The following is a 7,311-nucleotide window of genomic DNA, read 5'->3' on the forward strand; positions in this document are numbered from 1 at the left end:
ACCCATGTTGGCTGACTTAATGGGATGAGGTCCAAAGAAATGTATTGCATTTTTTACCCATTCAGGACATCACCGTTGTGATTTCCCTTTTAAAGGCATTTTCAGTTTTCAGTTTTGGACATGCTAACAATGGCATTAAGAAGAACTCAGCATACATTTTAAGAGTTTCTCTGTGTGCTAAATTAGAGCGGTCAAGAGGAAATTCCCACAAACTATTGCTTTAAGGTAAGAATAGGACATGCACATTAGGTCAGAAGACCATTTTAATGTTCTAAGATGGCTGCTGACTCCCTGGGCCCACAATTTTTCTAGGCCTAAAATAGGCCTCACTGGAAGTAGATTCACAACACTGGCCATGCCTAGAATTGATTGAAGTGCAATCACCAAAACAACAGTTCCTCAACAGGTTTTTGCTGTTTGGGGAGAACACCTTAAATAACGTACGAGGGGCATTCATTAAAGATTTCCCCTGACCCACTTCCTGTGGTCTGAGAGCAATGAAACTTGGCTCAGTTATTAGGCCTTCTCTACATAGGTGCCACCTAGGGACACACACTTCTCCCATCTTTTTAAGCAACTGTAACATCTTGCTTGTAGAAGAATGCTTGCCCTTCAAAAATAACTTCATTGTTGGAAAGAGGAAGTCCAATGGTGCGAGGTCAGGTGAATATGAGGGGATGTGGTAGAATTTCAAAGCCACAGGAGCTTGCTTCCATTTGGGCAACATGTGAGTTGTGAACTGGCGCATTGTCTTGCAGAAGGCGGACACCTTTGGTGAGCATGCCACATCTCTTGGTTTTGATGGCCTCCCGCAATTTCCGCAGTAGTGTAATATGCCCCAGTGATCATGACACCCTTTTCTAGGAAATCAATCAACACTACTCCGTGCTGGTCCCAAAATACTGTGAGCATGACCTTGCCTGCTTTTTTTTTTGTCATGTTAGGAGCGACCTGAGAAACTGCAAGTCGCTTCTGGTGTGAGAGAATTGGCCATCTGCAAGTACGTTGCCCAGGGGATGCCCGGATGATTTTGATGTTTTATCATCCTTGTGGGAGGCTTCTCTCATGTCCCCAAATGAGGAGCTGGAGCTGATAGAGGGAGCTCATCCGCCTCTCCCCAAATTTGAACCTGCGACCTGTCGGTCTTCAGTCCTGCCGGCACAGGGGTTTAACCCACTGCGCCACCAGGGGCTCCTACCTTGCCTGCTGAGAGTTGGGCATGTGCCTTCTTTGAAGGTTGTGAATCATGATGCTTCCATTGCATAATAATAATCTTTATTTATACCCCGCCACCATTTCCCCAAAGGGACTCGGGGTGGCTTACAGAAGGACTCCAATTGCCACATGCAGACAACAATACATAAGTACAAATACAATGACAGAAGCTTAATCAACAGTGCATACAAATCTCATTATATAAAATTGTAAAAACTGAAAAATATAAAATTCCCAAAACACAGTGGAACCTGCTGACTGCATCAACTGGACTTTAGTCTCAGAATAATAGTGATGGACCCAGATTTCATCCTGTGTGATCAGTCTGTTGAAAAAGTCCTGGTTTCCATGGCACGTCATCAATAGAGTCTGAGAGCATTCGACTCGTTCCTTTTTCTGGAAAGATGTGAGCAGCCGGAAGACCCAGTGAGTAGATATCTTATGCATGTGAAGATGGTCTTGGATGATTTTTTTTATGGAGCCCACACTAATCTTGACATTCTGGGCTAGGTGGCGAATGATTATGAGGTGATTTTCCAAAATGGTGACTTTCACTTGCTGGATGGTGTGTTCATCAATAGCAGAGTGAGGTCATTCTGGAATTGGAGTTATTTCCACTGAAGTCTGACCACATTTGAATTGACAATGCCAGTTCTTGACTACATCATATGATGGGGAATCATCATCATAAGCCTCTTTCATCTCATCGAACGTCTCCTTTGGTGTGCAGCCTTCCAAGTAAAGGAACTTGATGACTGCTCTGTATTCCACTGGGTCCATTATCAAATCTCACACCACTTCAGCACCTGTAAAAGCAAGACCATTATCAGTTCTGAGTTGTAAATTGATATGTAACCTATAGAGACTTATATCATTACACATGTGCAGTTTCAGCATCCTGTGATAAATAGAAGTGGGTCAAGGGAGCTTTCAGGAGGGCGACCACTTCAGTATAATGTTTTTTAGTGTTTGACTCTGGAAAACAAGGATTCAAATGTCTGTTCAGCTATGGAAATCCACTGGCTGTCCCTCAGCAAGTCACACTCTCAGCTTTAAAAACAAAGCAACGGGAAACTTCTTCTGAATCAATCTTGCCAAGAAAAACCTGTGATAGGAGCACCATAATTGGAAATCACCTTGTAGGCAAATCACAACTGTGGGAACCAATGACTTCAAAAAGGATGCATAAGGGTCTACGTTTCTCCTCAAGATTAGGATAATCATCTTTTTAAAAAAATAATGAAAGGCATACTCTTCATTTCAGTTACAGAACCTGTGCTTCATCAGAAGATGATGGTCAATCAGATCAAGACAAAAGCTAAAAAATGTTTGCAGCTGCTTTTCTCAAAGCTTGTCCCAGCCTGCCTAATGAGAACACTACCACAACATATAATGTCTTCTATAGAGTAGATAGATAGAAGGCAGTCTGGCAGGCACACACACACAGGCATTGATAGATAAAAATAGATGGATAGGTAAGCAGGTTGATTTCTAGTATTTGCATACTGCTTGTTAAAATAACATCTTGAAGGAATGTACATGTAGCATATTTAATTGTAAAAGATTCCAAGAATGAAAATAAATTAAAGAAAATGTGGTTTAGAACTGTTTTGCTGTTAAATGTTTTCCATTTTTGACAAGAAAAAGAAAAGATCTATTAAATGTACAGAGGTCTAAGTTCTCAAACCACCTCTAATCAAGAGCTCTGTGTAATGGTTTTGAATGATGAATCACTTAGGATATAAAATTATTTATTACTATGTATCTGAAGTGAGACTGAAGTAATCACAAGTTAAAGAATATGTATTTAATGGGCCACGTTCAGGATTATAAAATGATTATGTAAATGGCATATCAATAATCTAGACAGCCTATAAAGAGAATAGAATTATGTTGGGTACTTTCATTAATTGAAAGAAATTCAGCCTTTATAAGAACCAGTAGTATTAAAACAAATCCAACTTGAATGCCATAGGAATAAACAACAGTTTATTAAACATACAAAGTAAATTATGAATACAGAACCAAAACAAATGGGTGTGCAAGATTTTTCAATATTTCATCTCTCTTAGTAAAAACTTATTTCACACATGTGTAACAAAGGTTACTAGACTGAAAAATAGAGTTCTCATACACATGTAATAGTTGTATAGAAGAAGAAATTTTTAGCAAGTATTGATTTTTGTGCAACCAGGTAACAAGCATCACCTGCTGAAATTCCCTCTTCTGAATAACTATTAAAGGTACAGGAATCATTCCCAGTTTTCACTCCAGGAACCATAAATAACTATGATATGTCTCTCATCTAAATCTTTTCCCACTCTCCACTTTTTCCTCAATTTTCAGCTCTTGTCCAACATAGAGAGTAGTGAGTGGAGGAGTGGCAGAGACCCAACTATTTTCAGGATGTCCTGAGAAGATGTGTGCCATTTGTGTGTTCAGTGAAAGGTAAATATAGCTGGAACAGAGGAAAAGGTATGTTTGGGATGGTGGAATTTTAGTTCCAAAATTCTGAGTCCTGCAATCACATGCTTCATCACCACTTGTTAATTGGATGTATCCTGTATCTGTTGCCTGAGAAAGTTAATCCGAGGATATTTATTCACATGGCAGGATCTTGCTTGCCACCAATAAAAAGAACATGAGGTGTTTTCTTTCTTACTTTCTTTCCTTTTTTCTTCTTTTATTTTTTAACTAGGAGACAAACAGTAAATATTAAGCAGGGAAATGGGTGAAGACAGATGCTTCTTACAAAGTGCTGAAATTAAACAGAGAACCTGATATGTATGAATAAACTGTGGTATAAATCATGCTGTACTTTTATTAAAAGCTGTGTCACTTGTTCGAGTCGCTCAATGGCTGGGAAGGGAGAATTTGGATGCCTTTGAAATGGAAATGGGAATGCCAGAGCCATTAAGCAGAGATGATGGGAAGTAACAGGATGCAGAGACAAATTCCTCTATAGTGTCATCTACGGTTCCTTTTCTACCTTCTCAAAACCTGCTAGAGTCCCATGGTATCATTCCTCCCAACCTACAGTGTTATGGCATGATATACGGTGGTCCTTTATATTCATCAGGAGTGTGATAGATGTGCAATAAGAATGGATAGCTGGGAGTGGAAAACTCAAAATTAAAATCCTAAGAGTGGTGAATTGCCGGGAGATTTATTTTTTTCTTGACAGCCTCGCAATATATTATTCTCTTTGTTCCCTGCTTATTAATTCTTGAGTTGCTAATGGCATAATTTACTTTGCAAATTGCAATCATTTTAATTATTCATTTGTAAAAATAAAAAATGATAATAAAAATGAGGAGTCTTTCAGACCAGGGAATCCTCTTTCCAGATAGAAGAACGGGCAGCTTATTCATGCAGCAACCACACAGATTGCTTCTGTAAACTGCTGAGCATCAGATTCCAATACATGTCAAGGGCAGTTTGCAAATTTTGCAAAGTGTTCATGAAAACTAAGCCCTTTGGTGCACAACACCAAGAGTTGTATTTTTCCCAGCGTTTCACAACAGTGGCAAGAGAGTATCTTAAAGCAGATACAATCGACCTGTGTTTTACTTCCTTCATGATCCCAGGATCTGTGGCACTTTTCTGCTTATGGCCATGTCCGATGCTAACAGAGAATTTTGAGGCATAAAAGTGGGCCATGGAGTTGCCACATTTCCCCACCACTGTCCTATGTAGGGCTGTGAATGCTGCACAGTGAAAAAGCTGATAGGAAGAAAATAATCTCATCTGAGATGTGGCACTGGACCAGAGTTCTGCAAATACCATGGAGCACTAAAGAGATAAATAAGTAGATACTAGAATAAAGCAGGCCTGAGCACTCTCTAGAAGCCAAGATGATTAAATTGAGGCTGTCATACCTTGGGCATATCATGGAAACTGATAACTCAATAGAAACAGCAATACTTCATAATGTGGAGAGCAGTGGAAATATGGAAGACTACATTCAAGATGAATCCACTTAATCAAGGAATCCATGGCTCAGAGTTTACAAGACCTGAGCAGGACTTTGGAAGAAAAAGTGACTTACACCCCATCACACTGAGAGGGGAAAGCATGGGTGATTGTCCTGTTAAGGGTAGAGAATTGCCAGTCTTGTATCGTTTCCAGTTCTGCCACTCCATCACACTAACAGGTGGAAGTTTAAGAGCTGGCAATATGTTCATCTTACATTCATCACAAGGTCAGTATTACTTTTTTGTTTTTAATCAGGAGAAACAACATCTGAAAACCAAGAGATCCCTTGCCCTGTACAAAGCTCCTTACATTAAAGGAGACTGACTGGTTTAAAATCACTTCTGTCCATGGGATCTTATTGTTCTACCCCAAACCCCATAGAATTCAAGAGACAGTGATCGAGGTTAAAACCATTTCTTTCCTTACTGTTCTGTATAAAACCCCCGTAGGATACAAGAGGGAGTGATCCAGGTTAAAACCGTGGCTTTCCACAAGATCTTATTGTTCTGCATCAAACCCCATAGGATATAAGAGACAGTGATCCAAGTTAAAACAATTTATTTTCATGGGATCCTATAGTTCTGCACCAACCCTCATAGGATACAAGATACAGTGATCCAGGTTGAAACCGATTATTTCCACGGGATCATATTGTTCTGCATCAAACCCCATAGGATGCAAGAGACTGCTGATGGTTGGGCAATAAAACAGGATGGGAAACTGTTTTTCAGTTGGAACCATGGAAATAAAGTGTGATAAGAAGCAGGAGCTCTGAACTAGATTGCTGGCCCATGTTCAGAGTTCCCCTCCATTCAGGACATTTCTGCCTCTTTTCAACCCCGAAACATATGATGAGCTCTGTGTCTCTCCATGCTTGAAAAGAGACTGAAGTGTCCTACCAGGGGGAAATTTCTCAATGTGATGACGTCAATTGCTGGAGTTCCCTCCTTTCAGGACACTTCTCTTTTCCTCTTTTCAACCATGGAGGGCTATATATGATGGCTGGAAGTAGTTTAACTCATGTGATGAACTCAGTACCTCTCCATGCTTGAAAAGAAGCTGAAGTATCCTACTACTGGGAAATTTCTCAATGAGATAAGTGGCTGGAAGCCTTTCATTCATAAGGTTGACATAGGTCAACATTGACTTTATTGATAGCAGTAAACAAAAAATGCTTATGCTCACCCTTTATCTGTAACAAATTCACTAAAACACTAACACATTCCACTGTAAACCTGTTAATCTTAAAGGTGCTCTAGAACTCTGCACTGCCTTGAATTTAGCAGTGTGATGCAGGTAGTGCTAGTAATAGTAGTAAAACAATCCCCTGGGTTGCCTGTGAAAAACTTCAATGAGTGAACTTCATTCAGTTACATTTAACTGACAAACATGGCTGCATGAATCACACATTGTCAAACACTTGTCTTTTTTTCCAGTCACACGTTTCACATTTAGGTGTGTACTTTCAAAAATTTAAAGGACTACAATGTGTGAAGAGACCCTGAGGTCATCATTTGACCTCCACTTTGGAGAGGATGTGGACTTCACTGAAGAAATAGCAATGGCATCCTATGCCTGCACTCCTCCTCTGCCAGTTTCAACAAAAGTTAAGAGCGTGTCTAAGCTCAATCTTCAGGAATTTTCTTTGCAAATGAGTATGTTTGCAAAGCTACACGTGGGAACTGTAGGAGGCAGAACAGAGAGCAAAAACTCTGGTGCTTGATCGTTCTGAATGGGACAGATGGCAACTCTCGCCAAAAATAGCTTTCCCAAGAAGCAGAACACATGGTAAGTTGCATTAATTTTAATAATTGCTTTTATATGCCTTGATAAAAACTGGCAAAGACCCCTACCCAAGATAATTAGCATACCTCTCTCTCTTACTGCTTTGGTTCCCTCTTCTTCCCCCTTCCCTTCCCAACTGCAAACTCTCCGCCTTTGCTGAAAGCTGCCCACTTTTATCAGGGATGCGATGCGACTGTAGGATTAAGCATCAACATAAGGCTGGAGCATCACAGGCATCACTGATAAATTGCTCCGCTTACTCTGTTGGGAGAATGCCAGCTCTGTTCTTAGCAATATCCTTCTAACAAGGGGCCCTTGGTTGGCTTTGTTGTTGAA

Source organism: Anolis sagrei, chromosome 6 (genome assembly GCF_037176765.1).
Source record: "Anolis sagrei isolate rAnoSag1 chromosome 6, rAnoSag1.mat, whole genome shotgun sequence".
Classification (NCBI taxonomy): domain Eukaryota; kingdom Metazoa; phylum Chordata; class Lepidosauria; order Squamata; family Dactyloidae; genus Anolis; species Anolis sagrei.